Below are 25,812 nucleotides of genomic sequence, written 5' to 3' on the forward strand. Positions count from 1 at the left end.
TGCCCCTCTCTAAGGACTAAAAGATCTCTGTTTCAGGGAGGAGAGGAGGTTAAATCAGGTAATTATAGACCAGTTAGTTTAACAACAGTTGTAAGCAAAGTTTTAGAATCCAAAATTTAGAAATGCGGGGCCTAATCGAGGTTAGATTTATTAAAGGCAGTAAATGATGGAAGGTCAGAAACACCAATTTGTTCTCTTAACATTTTATCACTGCATGCTTTTGATAAATTTAATCGGAGTTTTTTTGATTGGATAGACAAAGGGAATCAGTGGAGGTGATGTGCCCAGGTTAGCTGATTGGGAAGACTGATGGCACATGAAATTTAATGTGGAGAAGTGTGTGGTAATACATTGCTGATGGACAAAAGAAGCAATGGGAAGATGAAGGTTTTTTTTGATTCACTCTCAGGATGTGGGTGTTGCTGGCAAAGCCGGAATTTATTGCCCATCCCGAGTTGCCCCTTAAGAAGGTGGTGATTGGCCTTTTTCTTGAACCACTGCTGTCCATGTGGTGAAAGTGCTCCCAAAGTGCTGTTAAGTAGGGAGTTCCAGGATTTTGACCCAACGACAATGAAGGAATGGCAATATATGTCCAAATCAGGATGGTATGTGACTTGGAGGGGAACCTGAGGTGATGGTATTTCCAATGCACCTGCTGCTCTTGTCCTTATAGATTGTGGAAGTTGCGGGTTTGGGAGGTGCTGATCATAGCTGGAGGAGCAGCAGGGCACTGATCACAGCTGGAGGAGCAGCAGGGCACTGATCATAGCAGGGCGCTAATCATAGCTGGAGGAGCAGCAGGACCCTGATTATAGCAGGACGAGCAGCAGCACGTTGATCATAGCTGGAGGAGCAGCAGGGCGCTGATCACAGCTGGAGGAGAAGCAGGGCACTGATCATAGCTGGAGGAGCAGCAGGACCCTGATCATAGCTGGAGGAGCAGCAGGACCCTGATCATAGCTGGAGGAGCAGCAGGACCCTGATCATAGCTGGAGGAGCAGCAGGACCCTGATCATAGCTGGAGGAGCAGCAGGACCCTGATCATAGCTGGAGGAGCAGCAGGACCCTGATCATAGCTGGAGGAGCAGCAGGACCCTGATTATAGCAGGGCGCTAATCATAGCTGAAGGAGCAGCAGGGCGCTGACCATAGCAGGAGGAGTAGCAGGACCCTGATCATAGCAGGGCGCTGATCATAGCAGGAGGAGCAGCAGGGCGGTGATCATAGCAGGAGGAGCAGCAGGGCGGTGATCATAGCAGGGCGCTGATCATAGCTGGAGGAGCAGCAGGGCGCTGATCATAGCAGGGCGCTGATCAGTGCTCTTCCTCTGTCCATTGCATCTGTTCACCCACAGGGAGGACTGTACTGATTAAAAACAAAATTGTATGTGCTGAGACAAATGCAAATACTGCCAGTATGAAACCACTTAGGCTACTGCTTCAGGATCTCAGGTGGTGAGAACGCAATGGGACAAGAAAAGGACAAAAGCAAAACTGTCCTCAGTCTAACAGAAAAAATGTGTTGGAAAGAATCCTAGTGACTGTGTGACAAAGAGAACAATGGAGTCAAAGGTGTCTTATGGTTTAACAATATGTAGGAATTAAAACTCAGTTACGTACTTGGCCTGGTTTCGCATGTTGGCAAGAAACATAATGTACAGGCATGAACACTGAGCCTGGACATTCCCTGTCTAGGGATAGGGAAACAGTGATTGGGCCCATTGGGAAATATGGCATCCCTGTAGTTAGATATATTCCATCTGAAAGTCATTTGGTGGCTTGCTCTTATAAGCTACGATGTTTGTTCCTTTCCTTCAGCCAAGACTAGATCCATGTCCCGGGAGAGGAGTAAATACACCCTGTTCCAGAAAATATCTAGGCGAGTGGTAATTATTGAGGCCTGGGAAGTTCATGCACAGAGCAGGCTTAGGGACATCAGTCATTTGGCCAATTCTCCAGCTTCCATTGCCATGTAGGTATATGAGTCTGATGTGCTAACTATGATACCAATGGGATCGGATACCAACAGGGGTTTACTGCTTGGCTGCCTTCGGACACTTGTAAATTTCTGTAGTTAATAAACGTTACAGCAGTGGAGTTTTGCTGCTTGCTGCTGCAAATCCCTGCATGATAAACTGCAGCCTCAGAGTTAATATCTTGTAATGCCCATAAAATATTTTACAGATTCGTGGCAGGAAGCCAGACACTGAAATAATCCATTTGCAATGTGACCATAGTGCATTGAGAGTACAAGGGTGTGAATTGGGAGAGCTAAGAATGGCTAACGCTAGCACTAGATAGATATAAAATGGAGTCCAAAAGTCTTCGACAGGCATGTAAACAGTAAACGGGTAATAAGAGGAAGGGTGGGACAGATTAGGGACCAAAAAGGAGATCTACTCATGGAGCCAGAAGGGATGGCCGAGGTACTAAATGAGTACTTTGAATCTGTCTTTACCAAGGAAGAAGATGCTGCCAGAGCCTCAGTAAAGGAAGATACAGTTGAGATACTGGATGGGCTAAAAATTGATAAATAAGAGATACTGGAAAGGCTGGCTGTACTTAAAGTAGATAAGTCACTTGGTCTGGATGGGATGCATCCTAGGTTGCTGAGGGAAGTAAGGGATGAAATTGCGGAGGTACTGGCCATAATCTTCCAAACATCTGTAGATAAGGGGGTGGTGCCAGAGGACTGGAGAATTGCAAATGTTACACCCTTGTTCAACAAAGGGTGTAAGGATAAACCCAACAACTATAGGCCAGTCAGTTTAACCTCAGCGGTGGGGAAACTTTTAGAAACGATAATCCGAAATAAGAGTCACTTGAACGAGTATGGATTGATTAGGGAAAGCCAGCACGGATTTGTTAAAGGCAAATTGTGTTTAACTAACCTGATAGAGTTTTTTGATGAGGTAACAGAGAGGGTCGATGAGGGCAATGCAGTTGATGTGGTGTATCTGGACTTTCAAAAGGTGTTTGATGAAGTGGTAGGCTTACCAACAAGATTGCGGCCCATGGAATAAAGGAAGCAGTTGCAACATGGATACAGAATTGGCTAAGTGACAGGAAACAGAGAATAATGGTGAACGGTTGTTTATCGGACTGAAGGAAGGTGTACAGTGGTGTTCCCCAGGGGTCGGTGCTGGGACCACTGCTTTTCTTGATATTTATTAATGACTTGGACTTGGGTGTACAGGGCACAATTTCAAAATCTGCAGATGACACAAAACTTGGAAGGTTAGTAAACAGTGAGGAGGATAGTGATAGACTTAAAGAAGATATAGACAGGCTGGTGGAATGGGCGGACACGTGGCAGATGAAATTTAATGCAGAAAAATGCAAAGTGATACATTTCGGTAGGAAGAACGAGGAGAGGCAATATAAACTAGAGGGCACAATTCTAAAAGGGGTACAGGAACAGAGAGATCTGGGGGTATATGTGCACAAATCGTTGAAGGTGGCAGGGCAGGTTGAGAAAGTGGTTAAAAAAGCATACGGGGTCCTGGGCTTTATAAATAGAGGCACAGAGTACAAAAGTACGGAAGTGATGATGAATCTTTATAAAACACTGGATCGGCCACAACTGGAGTATTGTGTCCAGTTCTGGGCATCGCACTTTAGGAAAGAGGTGAAGGCCTTAGAGAGGGTGCAGAAGAGATTTACTGGAATGATTCCAGGGATGAGGGACTTTAGTTACGTGGATAGACTGGAGAAGCTGGGGTTGTTCTCCTTGGAACAGAGACGGTTGCGAGGAGATTTGATCGAGGTATTCAAAATGATGAAGGGTCTAGACAGAGTAGATAGAGAGAAACTGTTCCCATTGGTGGATGTGTCAAGAACCAGAGGACATAGTTTTAAGGTGACTGGCAAAAGAACCAAAGATGTCATGAAGAAAAACTTTTTTACACAGCGAGTGGTTAGGATCTGGAATGCACTGCCCGAGGGGGTGGTGGAGGCAGATTCAATCATGGCTTTCAAAGGGAATTGGATAAGTACTTGAAAGGAAAAAAATTGCATGGCTACGGGGATAGGGCAGGGAGTGCGACTAGCTGGATTGCTCTTGTATAGAGCCAGCGCAGACTCGATGGGCCGAATGGCCTCCTTCCGTGCTGTAACCTTTCTATGATTCTATGCTTGACCAACCTTATTGAATTCTTTGAAGAAGTAACAGAAAGGGTAGACAGGGTAATGCAGTAGATGTAATATATTTGGATTTTTAAAAGGCCTTTGAAAGGGTAACGCATAATAGACTCATGACTAGGGTCAGAGCATGTGGAGTCAGGGGACAAGTAGCAGAATGGATAGCAAGCTGGCTACAAAACAGAAAATAGAGAGTAGAGGTTAAAGGTGGTTACTCAGATTGGCAAAAGGTGGGAAGTGGTGTTCCACAAGGATCGGTGTTGGAACCACTGTGGTTCACAATTTACATAAACGATTTGGACTCGGGAATCAGAAGTACAATTTCAAAATTTGCGGACGACACCAAATTGGTGGGTATAGTTAGGACTGCGACAAAATATAGGAAGACATTAATAAACTTTCAGAATGGGCGTATAATTGGCAAATGAATTTCAAAATAGATAAGTATGAGGTATTACATTTTGGTAGGAAGAATAAAGGGGCCACATACTGCTTAGATAATAAGAGTCTAAATGGGGTAAAGGATCAGAGGGATCTGAGGGCACAGATATACAAATTACGAAAAGTAGCGATGCAGGTTAATAAGGCCATAAAAAAAGCAAACAAAGCACTGAGGTTCATTTCTAGAAGAATTGAATTGAAAAGCAGAGAAGTTGTGTCAAACTTGTATGAACTTTGTTAGACCACACTTGGAATACTGTGAACAGTTCTGGTCTCCATATTATAAAAAGGATATAGAGGTACTGGAGAAGGTGCAAAAAAGATTTACTAGGATATTTCCAGAACTGAGAGGTTATATCTATCTGGAAAGATTGAGCAGGCTGGGGCTTTTTTTCTCTAGAAAAGAGAAGACGAAGGGGTGACCTGACAGAGGCCTTTAAGATTATGAAAGGGTTTGATAGAAAAGACGTAGAGAAGATGTTTCCACTTGCGGGGAGATCAGAACTAGGGGCCATAAATATAAGGTAGTCACTAATAAATCCACTAGGGAATTCAGGAGAAACTTCATTACCCAGAGAGTGGTGAGATGTGGAACTCACTCCCACAGGGTGTAGTTGAGGCGAATAGCATTTAAGGGGAAGCTCGATAAACACATGAAGGAGAAAAGAGTAGAAGGATATACCGCTAGGGTTTGATGAATTAGGGTGGGAGGATGCTCATGTGAAGCATAAACAGCGGCATGGACGTGTTGGGCCAAATGGCCTGTTTCTGTACTGTACATTCTATGTAATTCTATGTTTTTTCCAAATTTTTTAACTGAATTCAAATTCTCAAGCTGTTATGGTGGGATTTGAAATTAAGTTGTCTGGATTACTAGTTCAGTAACATAACCACTAATTGTTTCTATTTTCCATTTGGTTCAGTTCTAGTAGTTCCCAATGCCAGTGACAGTGGAGCTAGCAATTTCTCTTACCAGTTACAGTCCAGGCCCTGACTGATACCAGTTACAGTCCAGGCCCTGACTGATACCAGTTACAGTCCAGGCCCTGACTGATACCAGTTACAGTCCAGGCCCTGACTGATACCAGTTACAGTCCAGGCCCTGACTGATACCAGTTACAGTCCAGGCCCTGACTGATACCAGTTACAGTCCAGGCCCTGACGGATACCAGTTACAGTCCAGGCCCTGACTGATACCAGTTACAGTCCAGGCCCTGACTGATACCAGTTACAGTCCAGGCCCTGACTGATACCAGTTACTGTCCAGGCCCTGACTGATACCAGTTACAGTCCAGGCCCTGACTGATACCAGTTACAGTCCAGGCCCTGACTGATACCAGTTACAGTCCAGGCCCTGACTGATACCAGTTACAGTCCAGGCCCTGACTGATACCAGTTACAGTCCAGGCCCTGACGGATACCAGTTACAGTCCAGGCCCTGACTGATACCAGTTACAGTCCAGGCCCTGAGTGATACCAGTTACAGTCCAGGCCCTGACTGATACCAGTTACAGTCCAGGCCCTGACGGATACCAGTTACAGTCCAGGCCCTGACGGATACCAGTTACAGTCCAGGCCCTGACTGATACCAGTTACAGTCCAGGCCCTGACTGATACCAGTTACAGTCCAGGCCCTGACTGATACCAGTTACAGTCCAGGCCCTGACGGATACCAGTTACAGTCCAGGCCCTGACTGATACCAGTTACAGTCCAGGCCCTGAGTGATACCAGTTACAGTCCAGGCCCTGACTGATACCAGTTACAGTCCAGGCCCTGACTGATACCAGGTACAGTCCAGGCCCTGACTGATACCAGTTACAGTCCAGGCCCTGACTGATACCAGTTACAGTCCAGGCCCTGACTGATACCAGTTACAGTCCAGGCCCTGAGTGATACCAGTTACAGTCCAGGCCCTGACTGATACCAGTTACAGTCCAGGCCCTGACGGATACCAGTTACAGTCCAGGCCCTGACTGATACCAGTTACAGTCCAGGCCCTGACGGATACCAGTTACAGTCCAGGCCCTGACTGATACCAGTTACAGTCCAGGCCCTGAGTGATACCAGTTACAGTCCAGGCCCTGACTGATACCAGTTACAGTCCAGGCCCTGACGGATACCAGTTACAGTCCAGGCCCTGACTGATACCAGTTACAGTCCAGGCCCTGACGGATACCAGTTACAGTCCAGGCCCTGACTGATACCAGTTACAGTCCAGGCCCTGAGTGATACCAGTTACAGTCCAGGCCCTGACTGATACCAGTTACAGTCCAGGCCCTGACGGATACCAGGTGCAGTCCAGGCCCTGACGGATACCAGTTACAGTCCAGGCCCTGACGGATACCAGTTACAGTCCAGGCCCTGAGTGATACCAGGTACAGTCCAGGCCCTGACGGATACCAGTTACAGTCCAGGCCCTGACGGATACCAGTTACAGTCCAGGCCCTGAGTGATACCAGGTACAGTCCAGGCCCTGACGGATACCAGTTACAGTCCAGGCCCTGAGTGATACCAGTTACTGTCCAGGCCCTGACTGATACCAGGTACAGTCCAGGCCCTGACTGATACCAGGTACAGTCCAGGCCCTGAGTGATACCAGTTACTGTCCAGGCCCTGACTGATACCAGGTACAGTCCAGGCCCTGACTGATACCAGGTACAGTCGAGGCCCTGACTGATACCAGGTACAGTCCAGGCCCTGAGTGATACCAGTTACAGTCCAGGCCCTGACTGATACCAGGTACAGTCCAGGCCCTGACTGATACCAGTTACAGTCCAGGCCCTGACTGATACCAGGTACAGTCCAGGCCCTGACTGATACCAGTTACAGTCCAGGCCCTGACTGATACCAGTTACAGTCCAGGCCCTGACTGATACCAGGTACAGTCCAGGCCCTGACTGATACCAGTTACAGTCCAGGCCCTGACTGATACCAGGTACAGTCCAGGCCCTGACTGATACCAGGTACAGTCCAGGCCCTGACTGATACCAGTTACAGTCCAGGCCCTGACTGATACCAGTTACAGTCCAGGCCCTGAGTGATACCAGTTACAGTCCAGGCCCTGACTGATACCAGGTACAGTCCAGGCCCTGACTGATACCAGTTACAGTCCAGGCCCTGACTGATACCAGTTACAGTCCAGGCCCTGACTGATACCAGGTACAGTCCAGGCCCTGACTGATACCAGTTACAGTCCAGGCCCTGACTGATACCAGTTACAGTCCAGGCCCTGACTGATACCAGGTACAGTCCAGGCCCTGACTGATACCAGTTACAGTCCAGGCCCTGACTGATACCAGGTACAGTCCAGGCCCTGACTGATACCAGGTACAGTCCAGGCCCTGACTGATACCAGTTACAGTCCAGGCCCTGACTGATACCAGTTACAGTCCAGGCCCTGACTGATACCAGGTACAGGCCAGGCCCTGACTGATACCAGTTACAGTCCAGGCCCTGACTGATACTAGGTACAGTCCAGGCCCTGACTGATACCAGTTACAGTCCAGGCCCTGACTGATACCAGGTACAGTCCAGGCCCTGACTGATACCAGGTACAGTCCAGGCCAGGCCCTGACTGATACCAGCTACAGGGCACAGAATGTACTCTGGGTGGGGGACTGCGATGTCCATCACCAAGAGTGGCTCGGTAGCACCACTACTGACCGAGCTGGCCGAGTCCTGAAGGACATAGCTGCCAGACTGGGCCTGCGGCAGGTGGTGAGCGAACCAACAGGAGGGGATAAACCAACTTGACCTTGTCCTCACCAGTCCACCTGTCGAAGATGCATCTGTCCATGGACAGTATTGGTAGGAATGACCACCGCACAGTCCTTGTGGAGACGAAGTCCCGTCTTCACACTAAGGACACCATCCAACGTGTTGTGTGGCACTATCACCGTGCTAAATGGGATAGATTCAAAACAGATCTATCAGCTCAAAACTGGACATCCATGAGGCCATCAGCAGCAGCAGAATTGTATTCCAGCACAATCTGTAACCTCATGGCCCGGCATATTCCTCACTCTACCATTACTAACAAGCCAGGATGTCAATTCTGGTTCAACGAGGAGTGTAGAAGAGCATGTCAGGACAGCACCAGGCGTACCTAAAAATGAGGTGCCAACCTGGTGAAGCTACAACTCAGGACTACATGCATGCTAAACAGCGGAAGCAACATGCTATAGACAGAGCTAAGCGATTCCACAACCAACGGATCAGATCAAAGCTCTGCAGTCCTGTCACATCCAGTCGGGAATGGTGGTGGACAATTAAACAACTAACGGGAAGAGAAGGTTCCGTGAACATCCCCATCCTCAATGATGGCAGAGTCCAGCATGTGAGTGCAAAAGACAAGGCTGAAGCGTTTGTCACCATCATCAGCCAGAAGTGCTGAGTGGATGATCCATCTCAGCCTCCTCCCGCTATTGATGGGAGGTGTCGTCGACAGTGCTATCAAGCGGCACTTACTCACCAATAACCTGCTCACCGATGCTCAGTTTGGGTTCCGCCAGGACCACTCGGCTCCAGACCTCATTACAGCCTTGGTCCAAACATGGACAAAAGAGCTGAATTCCAGAGGTGAGGTGAGAGTGACTGCCCTTGACATCAAGGCAGCATTTGACCGAGTGTGGCACCAAGGAGCCCTAGTAAAATCGAAGTCAATGGGAATCAGGGGGAAATCTCTCCAGTGGCTGGAGTCATACCGAGCACAAAGGAAGATGGTAGTGGTTGTTGGAGGCCAATCATCTCAGCCCATGCACAGGAGTTCCTCAGGGCAGTGTCCTAGGCCCAACCATCTTCAGCTGCTTCATCAATGACCTTCCCTCCATCATAAGGTCAAAAATAGGAATGTTCGCTGATGATTGCACAGTGTTCAGTTCCATTCGCAACCCCTCAGATAATGAAGCAGTCCGAGCCCGCATGCAGCAAGACCTGGACAACATCTAGGCTTGGGCTGATAAGTGGCAAGTAACATTCGCGCCAGCTAAGTGCCAGGCAATGACCATCTCCAACAAGAGAGTGTCTAACCACCTCCCCTTGACATTCAACGGCATTACCATCGCCGAATCCCCCACCATCAACATCCTGGGGGTCACCATTGACCAGAAATTTAACTGGACCAGCCACATAGATACTTTGGCTATAAGAGCAGGTCAGAGGCTGGGTATTCTGCGGCGAGTGACTCACCTCCTGACTCCCCAAAGCCTTTCCACCATCTACAAGGCACAAGTCAGGAGTGTGATGGAATACTCTCCACTTGCCTGGATGAGTGCAGCTCCAACAACATTCAAGAAGCTCGACACCATCCAGGACAAAGCAGCCCGCTTGATTGGCACCCCATCCACCACCCTAAACATTCACTCCCTTCACCACCGGCGCACTGTGGCTGCAGTGTGTACCATCCACAGGATGCACTGCAGCAACTCGCCAAGGCTTCTTCGACAGCACCTCCCAAACCTGCGACCTCTACCACCGAGAAGGACAAGAGCAGCAGGCGCATGGGAACAACACCACCTGCACGTTCCCCTCCAAGTCACACACCATCCCGACTTGGAAATATATTGCCGTTCCATCATCGTCGCTGGGTCAAAATCCTGGAACTCCCTTCCTAACAGCACTGGGGGAGAACCTTCACCACACAGACTGCAGCGGTTCAAGAAGGCGGCTCACCACCACCTTCTCAAGGGCAATTAGGGATGGGCAATAAATGCTGGCCTTGCCAGCGACACCCACATCCCATGAACGAACATATAAAAAAACACAGTGCAGCCACTGTGCGCCGGTGGTGAAGGGAGTCAATGTTTAGGGTGGTGGATGGGGTGCCAATCAAGGGGCCTTTTTTGTCCTGGATGGTGTCGAGCTTCTTGAGTGTTGTTGGAGTTGCACTCATCCAGGCAAGTGGAGAGTATTCCATCATACTCCTGACTTGTGCCTTGGAGATGGTGGAAAGGCTTTGGGGAGTCAGGAGGTGAGTCACTTGCTGCAGAATACCCAGCCTCTGACCTGCTCTTGTAGCCACAGTATTTATATGGCTGGTCCAGTTAAGTTTCTGGTCAATGGTGACCCCCAGGATGTTGATGGTGGGGGATTCACCATGAGGGGCAACATCCTCTCAGCATCTACCCTATCGAGTTCCCTCAGAATCTTGTATGTTTCAATAAGATCTCCTCTCATTCTTCTAAACTCCAATGAGTATAGACCCAACCTGTTCAATCTTTCCTCATAAGACAACCCTTCCATACCCGGAATCAACCTGGTGAACCTTCACTGAACTGCCTCCAATGCATGTATGTCCTTCCTTAAATAAGGGCACCAGAACTGTACGCAGTAATCCAGGTGTGGTCTCACCAGCACCCTGTACAGTTGTAGCATGACTTCCCTGCTTTTATACTCCATCCCCCGTGAAATAAAGGCCAATATTCCGTTTGCCTTCCAGATTACCTGCTGCACCTGTATGTTGACTTTTTGTGTTTCATGTACGAGGACACCCAGATCCCTCTGTACCTCAGCATTTTGTAGTATCTCTCCATTCAAATAATATTTTGCTTTTTTATTTTTCCTCCCAAAGTGGATGACTTCACATTTTCCCACATTATATTCCATCTGCCAAATTTTTGCCCATTCACTTAACCTGTCAATATCCCTTTGCAGACACTTTGTGTCCTCATCGCAACTTGCTTTTCCACCTATCTTTGTATCATCAGCAAATTTGGCCACAAGACACTCTGTTCCTTCATCCAAGTCATTGATATATATTGTAAATAGTTGAGGCCCCAGCACTGAGCCCTGCGGCACCCCACTAGTTACAGATTGCCATTTTGAAAATGACCCTTTTATCCCGACTCTTTGTTTTCTGTTCGTTAGCCAATCCTCTATCCATGCCAGTATATTACCCCCAACACAATGAGCTCTTATCTTGTGCAGTAATCTTTTATGTGGCAACTTATCGACTGCCTTTTGAAAATCCAAATATACTGCATCCATTGGTTCCCCTTTATCCACCATGCCCGTTACTTCCTCAAAGAACTCCAATAAATTTGTCAGACATGATTTCCCCTTCATAAAACCATGTTGACTCTCCTTGATTGTATTATGAGTCTCCAAATGTCCTGCTACTACTTCCTTAATAATCAATTCTCGCATTTTCCCAATGACAGATGTTAGGCTAACTGGTCTATAGTTACCTGCTTTCTGTCTCACTCCCTTCTTGAATAGGGGTGTTACGTTTGCGGTTTTCCAATCCGCTGGGACCTTTCCAGAATCTAGTGAATTCTGGAAGATTACAACCAGTGCATCCACTATCTCTGTAGCCACTTCCTTTAAGACCCTCGGAGGCAAGCCATCAGGTCCAGGGGACTTGTCAGCCTTTAGACCCATTAGTTTACCGAGTACTTTTTCTCTAGTGATAGTGATTGTTTTTAGTTCCTCCCTCCCCTTTGCCCCTTGATTTTCTACTATTATTGGTATGTTATTGGTGTCTTCTACTGTGAAGACAGATACAAAATACCTGTTCAATTCCTCTGCCATTTCCTTGTTTTCCATTATTATTTCTTCAGTCTCATCCTCTAAGGGACCAATGTTTACTTTAGCTACCCTCTTCCTTTTTATATACTTGTGAAAGCTTTTACTGTCAGTTTTTAGATTTCTTGCTAGTTTACTCTCATAATATATTTTCTCCCTCTTTATTATTCTTTTAGTCATCCTTTGCTGGTTTTTAAAGTTTTCCCAATCTTCAGGCTCACCAGTAATCTTTGCCATGTTGTGTGCTTTTTCTTTTAACCTGATACCATCCTTGACTTCCTTAGTTAGCCATGGTCGGTTCACCCTTTTTGTGGAGTCTTTCCTCCTCACAGGGATATATTTTTGTTGCAAGTCATAAAATATCTTTTTGAATGTTTGCCACTGTTTATCCACCATCAAACCATCTAATCTGTTTACCCAGTCCACTTTAGCCAATTCCGCCCTCATTCCTTTAGAATTGCCCTTTTTAAGTTTAACACAGTAGTTTCAGACCCAAGATCCTCGCTCTCAAACTGGATGTGAAATTCTATCATGTTATGATCACTGCTTCCCAAGGGATCCTTTACTTGAGATTATTAATTAATCATGTTTCGTTACCCATTACCAGATCCAAAATGGCCTGTTCCCTGGTTGGTTCCCCGACGTATTGGTCTAAGAAACAGTCCCTAATACACTCTATGAACTCCTCCTCAGGGCTATTTTTGCCAATTTGATTGTGAAAGTTAAAATCGCCCATGATTATTGCATTACCTTTTTTACAAGCCTCCCCTTATTTCCTGATTATATTTTGCCCTACAGTGTAGCTACTGTTAGGGGGCCTATATACTACTCCCACCAGTGATTTCTTTCCCTTCCTTTTTCTTACCTCCACCCAAATTGATTCAACATCTTGATCTTCTGAGCCAAGATCATTTCTCACTATTATACCAATTTCATCCTTTATTAACAGAGCTACCCCACCACCTTTACCTTTTTGTCTATCCTTCCGAAATGTTAAATAACCCTGAATATTTAGCTCCCAACCTTGGTCATCCTGCAACCACGTCTCTGTAATGGCCACGAAATCATACCCATTTGTTTCTGTTTTTGCCGTCAATTCATCTATCTTATTTCGAATGCTGCGCGCATTCAGATAAAGAACCTTTAATTTTGTCTTTTTACCATTCTTTCCTACCCCGGCCCCATTTGCTAGTGCACTCTTATGTTTGTACGCTCTGTCCCTTCCTGACACACTCTGTTTATCATTACCCCATCACTTTCCCGTACTACTTCCTTATCTTTTCTCTTTATCAATCTAAACTTTGCCCAACCTGAACCCTCCCCCCCTCCATTTAGTTTAAAGTCTTCTCTACCGCCCTAGTTATTTGGTTTGCTCCAATTTCTCCAATTCTCGAAATATAGCATTTGGCTTGATAATAAGTCCATTGTGGGAATGAAGGCAAAATGAGAGGATATATGTTGGCAGCCAAGCTTGTGTCGAATATTAAATTGCCATAAATTACAAGGGTTCTGGAAAGGAAGGTTATGCTCATATCTTCAGTGGCACATTCTGATCTTCCTAGAGGTGCCAAATGTAACATTATGCAATTCCTTTAACATACCAAACAAATGAGAGCAGTCACAGGCATACTTACTCAGGCCCTAATCTTGACCAAATAAAACATCATCATATTGGATTGGTGCTAGGTCTAAAGGCTGTTGATTGAAATGGATGAAGAAGTTCATGACTTCCTTGCTCACTCTACCAGGTTAAAGGGGCCACAGTGAGCGGAGAGCCACAAATAGGAAAAGATAATGTAAGCAAGCTAGCCTATCAGCAGTCCCTGTAAATCGGGTGGCAGCAGGCCAATAACTGATTTACCACCGGGTACGTTTGGCAGGACCTCGGCGTCCCTGGCCTCACCGGGTTCTACAGCCTCCCCCGCACCTTCCCCCGCACCCTACCCGCAAATAACGGGGGCCCTGGACACTCACTGACCTGTAATACTGTCAATTCCCCACTAACTGGACACTCACCAGACTGTAATACTGGCCACTCCCCACTGACTGGACACACCCCAGCCTGTAACACTGTTCACTCTCCACTGACCCCTGGACACTCCCCGGCCTGTAATACTATCCACTCTCCATTAACCCCTGAACACTCACCGGCCTGTGATGCTGTCCACTCCCCACTGACTGCACACCCACTGGCCACTAACCCTTGAACACACACTGGCCTGTAATACTGTCTGCTCCTCACTGACACCTGGATTCTCTCTGGCCTGTAATGCTCTTCATTACCCATCGGCTCCTTGACCTTCAGCAATCTCTAACAACCCAGGGTTACTTTGATCCTGGTGCTGCACAGAGCAAAGGAATAAGATGTGTACGTGAATGATCGACTGAGTGATGGACGAAGGTACCATTTGTTGTGAATCCCAATATTGGTCCAACAAAGGAATGCACCTGATTCGGATTTAACAGTGTGGGCAGACAGGAAATGTAGTAATATACGGCAGCAGGCGAGCAACCTTGCGGAATATCCCTGCTTTCTGTGTATAACGAGGTAATTTGGCAGCTGTCACTGTTACTGTAATAAAAAGCAGATATCTAGCTTTTCAACCATTAACATATATTGAGACAAGTCTACCTATCTGAGTTTAAAAGAATGAAGAATGTTTGTTGTATTAGTGCAATGGAAACCCCTTTAATGCACAACCTACAGTGAGTGATGCTCCAACTATCTGAAACAACAGAGTGCCAAACAGACTTCCAAATGAAGCTTGAACTTAAGAATACAAAGATGTTACAACACAATTCAAACTGTTTTCCACAAAAGTCAGACACGTGAATAAACAAAACTTCAATGTGGCCCAAGCCAAGGCTTTGCTTCTTCAGAAGTAAATGCAGGCGAGAAACAGACAAACAATTTAGTGCAGTGAAATGCCTGAATGTCTGAGAGTCACTTCCTGCCATCTGCTTTCCAGCTCTGAAATTCTGCAATTACTCCAGAGGGGAATGTGAGAAAAGAGACAGGAAATGAGGGATCTGCTGTCAAAAGCATTCTGGGAGATCTGTTGGCTGAGTTTCAGTAAAATGCAGCAAGACTGCCCAGATATCAAGTGAGCACAAACTTTCTTATTGCACAATTTAGTACTGATATTACAGCCCAAAGAAAGTAACAAAGCACAGGAATAGCAAGCAGCCGACTGTGTCTGCACAAGAATATGCGGTCCCAACTAAAAATTACAATGATTTTCTGCCCACAGATTATGAATAGGCAGAATTTATAATATTTGTAGTGAAAAAACCCAACTTCTCAAATCTGTCTTCATAACTGTAACCTCTTAACTCCTATGAATCTTTCCAGTCCGAGATATTTCATTTTATCCCTATCCTTCCTGCTCTCCAACTATAGAATTTTACAGCATAGAAGGCGGCTATTCGGCCCATCATGTCTGTGTTAGTTCTTTGCTAGAGTAATCTAAAACTAATCCCACTGACCCACATTCTCCCCACAATCTTGTACCTTTCTGTACTTCAAATATTTATCCAATTTTCCCTTAAAAGCAATGTGCCAAGAAATTTCTCTTAATCTCTCTCCTCACTCCATTACTGATAATTTTAAATTGATGACCCCTCATTAACATCTCCCCGACCACAGGAACTAGTCTTTCCATATTCACTATCAAAAATCTTCATAATTTTTAAAAACCTCCATTAAACCTCCTCTGCTCCATAAGAAACAGTCCCGGTGCTCCTCCTCTGCTCCATTAGAAACAGTCCCAGTGCTCCTCCTCTGCTCCATTAGAAACAGTCCCGGTGCTCCTCCTCTGCTCCATTAGAAACAGTCCCAGTGCTCCTCCTCTGCTCCATTAGAAACAGTCCCAGTGCTCCTCCTCTGCTCCAGTGGAAACAGTCCCAGTGCTCCTCCTCTGCTCCATTAGAAACAGTCCCAGTGCTCCTCCTCTGCTCCATTAGAAACAGTCCCGGTGCTCCTCCTCTGCTCCATTAGAAACAGTCCCAGTGCTCCTCCTCTGCTCCATTAGAAACAGTCCCAGTGCTCCTCCTCTGCTCCAGTGGAAACAGTCCCAGTGCTCCTCCTCTGCTCCATTAGAAACAGTCCCAGTGCTCCTCCTCTGCTCCATTAGAAACAGTCCCAGTGCTCCTCCTCTGCTCCAGTGGAAACAGTCCCAGTGCTCCTCCTCTGCTCCATTAGAAACAGTCCCAGTGCTCCTCCTCTGCTCCATTAGAAACAGTCCCGGTGCTCCTTCTCTGCTCCATTAGAAACAGTCCCGGTGCTCCTCCTCTGCTCCATTAGAAACAGTCCCGGTGCTCCTCCTCTGCTCCATTAGAAACAGTCCCAGTGCTCCTCCTCTGCTCCATTAGAAACAGTCCCAGTGCTCCTCCTCTGCTCCATTAGAAACAGTCCCAGTGCTCCTCCTCTGCTCCATTAGAAACAGTCCCGGTGCTCCTCCTCTGCTCCATTAGAAACAGTCCCGGTGCTCCTCCTCTGCTCCATTAGAAACAGTCCCGGTGCTCCTCCTCTGCTCCATTAGAAACAGTCCCGGTGCTCCTCCTCTGCTCCATTAGAAACAGTCCCGGTGCTCCTCCTCTGCTCCATTAGAAACAGTCCCGGTGCTCCTCCTCTGCTCCATTAGAAACAGTCCCGGTGCTCCTCCTCTGCTCCATTAGAAACAGTCCCAGTGCTCCTCCTCTGCTCCATTAGAAACAGTCCCAGTGCTCCTCCTCTGCTCCATTAGAAACAGTCCCAGTGCTCCTCCTCTGCTCCATTAGAAACAGTCCCGGTGCTCCTCCTCTGCTCCAGTGGAAACAGTCCCAGTGCTCCTCCTCTGCTCCATTAGAAACAGTCCCAGTGCTCCTCCTCTGCTCCAGTGGAAACAGTCCCGGTGCTCCTCCTCTGCTCCATTAGAAACAGTCCCAGTGCTCCTCCTCTGCTCCATTAGAAACAGTCCCGGTGCTCCTCCTCTGCTGCATTAGAAACAGTCCCAGTGCTCCTCCTCTGCTCCATTAGAAACAGTCCCGGTGCTCCTCCTCTGCTCCATTAGAAACAGTCCCAGTGCTCCTCCTCTGCTCCATTAGAAACAGTCCCGGTGCTCCTCCTCTGCTGCATTAGAAACAGTCCCGGTGCTCCTCCTCTGCTGCATTAGAAACAGTCCCAGTGCTCCTCCTCTGCTCCATTAGAAACAGTCCCGGTGCTCCTCCTCTGCTCCAGTGGAAACAGTCCCAGTGCTCCTCCTCTGCTCCATTAGAAACAGTCCCAGTGCTCCTCCTCTGCTCCATTAGAAACAGTCCCAGTGCTCCTCCTCTGCTCCATTAGAAACAGTCCCAGTGCTCCTCCTCTGCTCCATTAGAAACAGTCCCGGTGCTCCTCCTCTGCTCCATTAGAAACAGTCCCAGTGCTCCTCCTCTGCTCCATTAGAAACAGTCCCAGTGCTCCTCCTCTGCTCCATTAGAAACAGTCCCAGTGCTCCTCCTCTGCTCCATTAGAAACAGTCCCGGTGCTCCTCCTCTGCTCCATTAGAAACAGTCCCGGTGCTCCTTCTCTGCTGCATTAGAAACAGTCCCAGTGCTCCTCCTCTGCTCCATTAGAAACAGTCCCGGTGCTCCTCCTCTGCTCCAGTGGAAACAGTCCCAGTGCTCCTCCTCTGCTCCACTGGAAACAGTCCCGGTGCTCCTCCTCTGCTCCATTAGAAACAGTCCCAGTGCTCCTCCTCTGCTCCATTAGAAACAGTCCCGGTGCTCCTCCTCTGCTCCATTAGAAACAGTCCCAGTGCTCCTCCTCTGCTCCGTTAGAAACAGTCCCAGTGCTCCTCCTCTGCTCCATTAGAAACAGTCCCGGTGCTCCTCCTCTGCTCCAGTGGAAACAGTCCCGGTGCTCCTCCTCTGCTCCATTAGAAACAGTCCCGGTGCTCCTCCTCTGCTCCATTAGAAACAGTCCCGGTGCTCCTCCTCTGCTCCATTAGAAACAGTCCCGGTGCTCCTCCTCTGCTCCATTGGAAACAGTCCCGGTGCTCCTCCTCTGCTCCAGTGGAAACAGTCCCAGTGCTCCTCCTCTGCTCCATTAGAAACAGTCCCAGTGCTCCTCCTCTGCTCCATTAGAAACAGTCCCGGTGCTCCTCCTCTGCTCCAGTGGAAACAGTCCCAGTGCTCCTCCTCTGCTCCATTAGAAACAGTCCCGGTGCTCCTCCTCTGCTCCATTAGAACAGTCCCAGTGCTCCTCCTCTGCTCCATTAGAAACAGTCCCAGTGCTCCTCCTCTGCTCCATTAGAAACAGTCCCGGTGCTCCTCCTCTGCTCCATTAGAAACAGTCCCGGTGCTCCTCCTCTGCTCCAGTGGAAACAGTCCCAGTGCTCCTCCTCTGCTCCATTAGAAACAGTCCCAGTGCTCCTCCTCTGCTCCATTAGAAACAGTCCCAGTGCTCCTCCTCTGCTCCATTAGAAACAGTCCCAGTGCTCCTCCTCTGCTCCATTAGAAACAGTCCCGGTGCTCCTCCTCTGCTGCATTAGAAACAGTCCCAGTGCTCCTCCTCTGCTCCATTAGAAACAGTCCCGGTGCTCCTCCTCTGCTCCAGTGGAAACAGTCCCAGTGCTCCTCCTCTGCTCCACTGGAAACAGTCCCGGTGCTCCTCCTCTGCTCCATTAGAAACAGTCCCGGTGCTCCTCCTCTGCTCCATTAGAAACAGTCCCAGTGCTCCTCCTCTGCTCCATTGGAAACAGTCCCAGTGCTCCTCCTCTGCTCCATTAGAAACAGTCCCGGTGCTCCTCCTCTGCTCCATTAGAAACAGTCCCAGTGCTCCTCCTCTGCTCCATTAGAAACAGTCCCAGTGCTCCTCCTCTGCTCCATTAGAAACAGTCCCGGTGCTCCTCCTCTGCTCCATTAGAAACAGTCCCAGTGCTCCTCCTCTGCTCCATTAGAAACAGTCCCAGTGCTCCTCCTCTGCTCCATTAGAAACAGTCCCAGTGCTCCTCCTCTGCTCCATTAGAAACAGTCCCAGTGCTCCTCCTCTGCTCCATTAGAAACAGTCCCGGTGCTCCTCCTCTGCTCCAGTGGAAACAGTCCCGGTGCTCCTCCTCTGCTCCATTAGAAACAGTCCCAGTGCTCCTCCTCTGCTCCATTAGAAACAGTCCCGGTGCTCCTCCTCTGCTCCATTAGAAACAGTCCCAGTGCTCCTCCTCTGCTCCATTAGAAACAGTCCCAGTGCTCCTCCTCTGCTCCATTAGAAACAGTCCCAGTGCTCCTCCTCTGCTCCATTAGAACAGTCCCAGTGCTCCTCCTCTGCTCCATTAGAAACAGTCCCAGTGCTCCTCCTCTGCTCCATTAGAAACAGTCCCGGTGCTCCTCCTCTGCTCCAGTGGAAACAGTCCCGGTGCTCCTCCTCTGCTCCATTAGAAACAGTCCCGGTGCTCCTCCTCTGCTCCATTGGAAACAGTCCCGGTGCTCCTCCTCTGCTCCATTAGAAACAGTCCCAGTGCTCCTCCTCTGCTCCAGTGGAAACAGTCCCAGTGCTCCTCCTCTGCTCCAGTGGAAACAGTCCCAGTGCTCCTCCTCTGCTCCATTAGAAACAGTCCCAGTGCTCCTCCTCTGCTCCATTAGAAACAGTCCCAGTGCTCCTCCTCTGCTCCATTAGAAACAGTCCCAGTGCTCCTTCTCTGCTCCAGTGGAAACAGTCCCGGTGTCTCAAATCTCTCCTCATAACTATAGCTTCCCACCCCTGACACCATCCTGGTGAATTCACACTGAACTCTCTCTATGGCTTTAATGTCCTTTCTATAATAGGGTGCCCAAAACTGCACACAGTACTCTTTTGAACAAATGTTTTGTATTTTATTCATTCTCGGGATGTGGGCGCCGCTGGCAAGGCTGGCATTTATTGCCCGTCCCTAGTTGCCCTCAGAAGGGGGTGGTGGGCCTTCGTCTTGAGCCGCGTGCTGAAGGTTCTTCCACAGTGCTGTAAAATAGGGAGTTCCAGGATTTTGACCCAGCGACGATGAAGGAACGGCTGATAAATGTCCAAGTTGGGATGGTGTGTGACTTGGAGGTGATAGTGTTCCCATGCACCTGCTGCCCTTGTCCTTCCAGGTGGTGGAGGTCGTGGGTTTGGGATGTGCTATTGAAGCCTTGGCGAGCTGCTGCAGTGCATCCCGTGGGATAGTACACACTGCCGCCACGGTGCGCTGATGGTGGATGATCACACAGACTGCTTTGTCCTGGATGGGTGTCGAGCTTTTTGAGTGTTGTTGCAGCTGCACTCATCCAGGCAAGTGGAAAATATTCCACTCTCTCCAAGGCCTAGCTTTTTTAGGTAAATATCTATGTTCCTATTTATAAAATCTAAAATTCTATTGGTCCATTTTATAACTTTATTTACCTACACTCGCACTTTCAGATAGGAACATAGGAACAGGAGGAGGCCATTCAGCCCCTCATGCCTGCTCTGCCAATTGATAAGATCATGGCTGATCTGTGATCTAACTCCATATACCTGCCTTTGGCCCATATCCCTTAATACCTTTGGTGGCCAAAAAGCTATCTATCTCAGATTTAAAATTAGCAATTGAGCTAGTATCAATTGCCGTTTGCGGAAGAGAGTTCCAAACTTCTATCACCCTTTGTGTGTAGAAATGTTTTCTAGTCTCACTCCTGAAAGGTCTGGCTCTAATTTTTAGACTGTGCCCCCTACTCCTAGAATCCCCAACCAGCGGAAATAGTTTCTCTCTATCCACCCTATCTGTTCCCCTTAATATCTTATAAACTTCGATCAGATCACCCCTTAACTTTCTAAACTCTAGAGAATACAACCCCAATTTGTGTAATCTCTCCTCGTAACTTAACCCTTGAAGTCCGGGTATCATTCTAGTAAACCTACGCTGCACCCCCTCCAAGGCCAATATGTCCTTCCAAAGGTGCGGTGCCCAGAACTGCTCACAGTACTCCAGGTGCGGTCTAACCAGGGTTTTGTATAGCTGCAGCATAACTTCTGCCCCCTTGTACTCTAGTCCTCTAGATATAAAGGCCAGCATTCCATTAGCCTTATTGATTATTTTCTGCACCTGTTCATGACACTTCAATGATCTATGTACCTGAACCCCTAAGTCCCTTTGGATATCCACTGTTTTTAACTTTTTACCATTTAGAAAGTACCCTGTTCTATCCTTTTTTGATCCAAAGCAGATGACATCACATTTGTCTGCACTGAATTCCATTTGCCACAGTTTTGCCCATTCACCTAATCTATCACTATCCCTTTGTAATTTTATGTTTTCATCTGCACTGCTTACAATGCCACCAATCTTTGTGTCATCGGCAAACTTAGATATGAGACTTTCTATGCCTTTATCTAAGTCGCTAATAAATATTGTGAATAATTGAGGCCCCAAAACACATCCCTGCGGGACTCCACTAGTCACATCCTGCCAATGTGAGTACCTTCCCATTATCCCTACTCTCTGTCGCCTTTCGCTCAGCCAACTTCCTAACCAAGTCCATACTTTTCCCTCGATTCCATGGGCTTCTATCTTAGCTAACAGTCTCTTATGTGGGACTTTATCAAATGCCTTCTGGAAGTCCATATAAATAACATCCATTGACATTCCCCTGTCCACTACTTTAGTCACCTCTTCAAAAAATTCAATCAGGTTTGTCAGGCACGACCTACCTTTCACAAATCCATGCTGGCTCTCTCTGATTAACTGAAAATTTTCGAGGTGTTCAGTCACTCTATCCTTAATTATAAACTCCAGCATTTTCCTCACAACAGATGTTAGGCTAACTGGTCTATAATTCCCTGGTTTCCCTCTCTCTCCTTTCTTAAAAAGCAGAGTGACGTGCAATTTTCCAATCTAGAGGGACGGTTCCTGAATCTAGCGAACTTTGAAAGATTATAGTTAAGGCATCTGCAATGTGCTCACCTACTTCCTTTAAAACCCTGGGATGGAAACCATCTGGTCCTGGGAATTTGTCACTCTTTAGTGCTATTATTTTCTTCATTTTTGTTGTTTTACTTATGTTAATTTTATTGAGTCCATGTCCCCGATTCAATATTAGTTTTCTTGGGATTTTTTTGTAAATAATTTGTACTTGAAGCCTTGGGTCTCTCTGTTTAGCCACACTCTTCAGTGCCTTTCCATTAAAGTGTATACTCTCATTTCTTGTTTTTTTTTCCCCAAAATGTATTACCTCATACTTATCCACATTAAATTGCATATACAAGCTGGTTGGCCATTTTCCTAACCTGTCACTGTCTCCTGAAGTGTTTTACAGTCCTCCTCATTGTTTGCCAAATCCCCTACTTCTGAGTCATCAGAAAATTTCAAGATTGTGTTCCCTATATCCCAATCCAAATCATATATTCCAAGAACAAAAGTGGATCCAGTATTGACCCCTGGGAAACCCACTTCAACCCTTCTCCAGTCTAAGCAACACTCATTTACCCAAACTCTACTTTTCATGTCCATCAACCAACTTTCCATCCATGCTGTTACATTTCCTCTTGTACCATATGTCTGAATATTTCTAACAAATCTTTTATAACGCACCTTATCAAACTCCTTCTGAAAATCCATATACACCACATCTACTGCATTCCCTAAATTGATCCAATGGGCTACTTCTTCAAGAACTCCATTAAATTTGTAGAACACAACTTGCCGTTAACAAGTCCATGCTGGTGGTCCTTGATTAACCCATGTATTTCTAAATGTTCACAAATTTGCTCTTGAATTATGGATTTGAAGAGTTTGCCCACAACTAATGTTAGACTAACTGGTTTATAGTTACCTGGTTTGACCTTGTCTCCCTTCTTGAACAAAGGTGCTACTTTGGCTACTCTTCAGTCACTACACAATTTGTACATTTAAGGAGGATTTAAAAACTACCCAGAGCCTCTGCTTTCTCCTCTCTGATTTTGTTCAATAGTCCAGCGTGCTGCCCTGAGGGTCCAGTGACCTCTCCACCCTGAGTTCTAACTTTCTTTTTCTACAGTTAGCTCCATCAATTGTTCCATATCCTCCTCTGGTACACCTATGTTCTCAGTTCCACCATCATTTGCAAAAACCGGTGTAGTATTTATTTAATATCTTCACCAGACCTTCCTTCAACCTCCACAATTAGAATCCCTCCTTCATCCCTTAGTGGCCTACTTGAATTATTCCTTTAATTCCTATGTGCTTATAAAAGCCCTTGGTAGTTCCTTTAATATTATCTACTGGGCTTTTTCCATATTTGTTTTTAGCCCTTCTAATCCCCCTTTTCATCTCTCTACTAGATTGTCTATATTTCTCATGATTATCTTAATTTAGTACTATTATCATGTGTCTTCCTTTTAAGTTTAGTTTAATCTCTTTATCTACGGAACTATATTCATTGATGAAGCCCCTTTTCGTTTTATAGGAATATATGTATTTTATACGCTATTTATCTCATAGGAATGTAGGAACAGGAGGAGGCCATTCAGTCCCTTGAGCCTGTTTCGCCATTCAGTTAGATCATGACTGATCTATACATCAACTCAATTTACCCACCCGTTGATCCATATCCCTAGATACCCTTACTCAATATAATTCTATCACTTTCAGTCTTGAAAATTTCAATTGACCCACAGCCACGACCGTTTGTGTGGAAAAAATGCTTCCTGATTTCACTCCTTGTTCAATAGTCCAGCGTGCTGCCCTGAGGGCCCAGTGACCTCTCCACCCTGAGTTCTAACTTTCTTTTTCTACAGTTAGTTCCATCAATTGTTTTACGATTATGCCCCCTGGTTCTGGATTCCCCACCTTTTTTTTTTATTCGTTCACGGGATGTGGGCGTCGCTGGCAAGGCCGGCATTTATTGCCCATCCCTAATTGCCCTTGAGAAGGTGGTGGTGAGCCGCCTTCTTGAACCGCTGCAGTCCGTGTGGTGAAGGTTCTCCCACAGTGCTGTTAGGAAGGGAGTTCCAGGATTTTGACCCAGCGACAATGAAGGAACGGCGATATATTTCCAAGTCGGGATGATGTGTGACTTGGAGGGGAACATGCAGGTGGTGTTGTTCCCATGCGCCTGCTGCCCTTGTCCTTCTAGGTGGTAGAGGTCGCGGGTTTGGGAGGTGCTGTCGAAGAAGCCTTGGCGAGTTGCTGCAGTGCATCCTGTGGATGGTGCACACTGCAGCCACAGTGCGCCGATGGTGAAGGGAGTGAATGTTTAGGGTGGTGGATGGGGTGCCAATCAAGCGGGCTGCTTTGTCCTGGATGGTGTCGAGCTTCTTGAGTGTTGTTGGAGCTGCACTCATCCAGGCAAGTGGAGAGTATTCCATCACACTCCTGACTTGTGCCTTGTAGATGGTGGAAAGGCTTTGGGGAGTCAGGAGGTGAGTCACTCGCCGCAGAATACCCAGCCTCTGACCTGCTCTCGTAGCCACAGTATTTATATGGCTGGTCCAGTTAAGTTTCTGGTCAATGGTGACCCCCAGGATGTTGATGGTGGGGGATTCGGCGATGGTAATGCCGTTGAATGTCAAGGGGAGGTGGTTAGACTCTCTCTTGTTGGAGATGGTCATTGCCTGGCACTTATCTGGTGCGAATGTTACTTGCCACTTATCAGCCCAAGCCTGGATGTTGTCCAGGTCTTGCTGCATGCGGGCTCGGACTGCTTCATTATCTGAGGGGTTGCGAATGGAACTGAACACTGTGCAGTCATCAGCGAACATCCCCATTTCTGACCTTATGATGGAGGGAAGGTCATTGATGAAGCAGCTGAAGATGGTTGGGCCTAGGACACTGCCCTGAGGAACTCCTGCAGCAATGCCCTGGGGCTGAGATGCTTGGCCTCCAACAACCACTACCATCTTCCTTTGTGCTAGGTATGACTCCAGCCACTGGAGAGTTTTCCCCCTGATTCCCATTGACTTCAATTTTATGAGGGCTCCTTGGTGCCACACTCGGTCAAATGCTGCCTTGATGTCAAGGGCAGTCACTCTCACCTCACCTCTGGAATTCAGCTCTTTTGTCCATGTTTGGACCAAGGCTGTAATGAGGTCTGGAGCCGAGTGGTCCTGGCGGAACCCAAACTGAGCATCGGTAAGCAGGTTATTGGTGAGTAAGTGCCGCTTGATAGCACTGTCGACGACACCTTCCATCACTTTGCTGATGATTGAGAGTAGACTGATAGGGCGGTAATTGGCCGGATTGGATTTGTCCTGCTTTTTGTGGACAGGACATACCTGGGCAATTTTCCACATTGTCGGGTGGATGCCAGTGTTGTAGCTGTACTGGAACAGCTTGGCTGGAGGCGCAGCTAGTTCTGGAGCACAAGTCTTCAGCACTACAGCTGGGATGTTGTCGGGGCCCATAGCCTTTGTTATATCCAGTGCACTCAGCCATTTCTTGATATCACGTGGAGTGAATCGAATTGGCCGAAGACTGGCTTCCGTGATGGTGGGGATATCGGGAGGATGCTGAGATGGATTATCCACTCGGCTCTTCTGGCTGAAGATGGTTGCAAATGCTTCAGCCTTGTCTTTTGCACTCACGTGCTGGACTCCGCCATCATTGAGAATGGGGATGTTTGCAGAGCCTCCTCCTCCCGTTAGTTGTTTAATTGTCCACCACCATTCACGACTGGATGTGGCAGGACTGCAGAGCTTTGATCTGATCCGTTGGTTGTGGAGTCGCTTAGCTCTGTCTATGGCATGTTGCTTCCGCTGTTTAGCATGCATGTAGTCCTGAGTTGT

The 25,812-nt window shown here is 47.4% G+C and overlaps 1 protein-coding gene across 2 annotated transcripts in view; it reads right to left on the minus strand.

Moving 5' to 3' along the window:
- sh3pxd2aa (SH3 and PX domains 2Aa) overlaps window positions 1-25,812 on the minus strand; it is a 594,706-nt gene that overhangs the window by 42,060 nt on the left and 526,834 nt on the right. The gene's annotated exons all lie outside the window — the stretch shown is intronic.

The sequence above is a fragment of the Heptranchias perlo genome, chromosome 21, assembly GCF_035084215.1.
Source record: "Heptranchias perlo isolate sHepPer1 chromosome 21, sHepPer1.hap1, whole genome shotgun sequence".
NCBI classification, from domain to species: Eukaryota; Metazoa; Chordata; class Chondrichthyes; order Hexanchiformes; family Hexanchidae; genus Heptranchias; species Heptranchias perlo.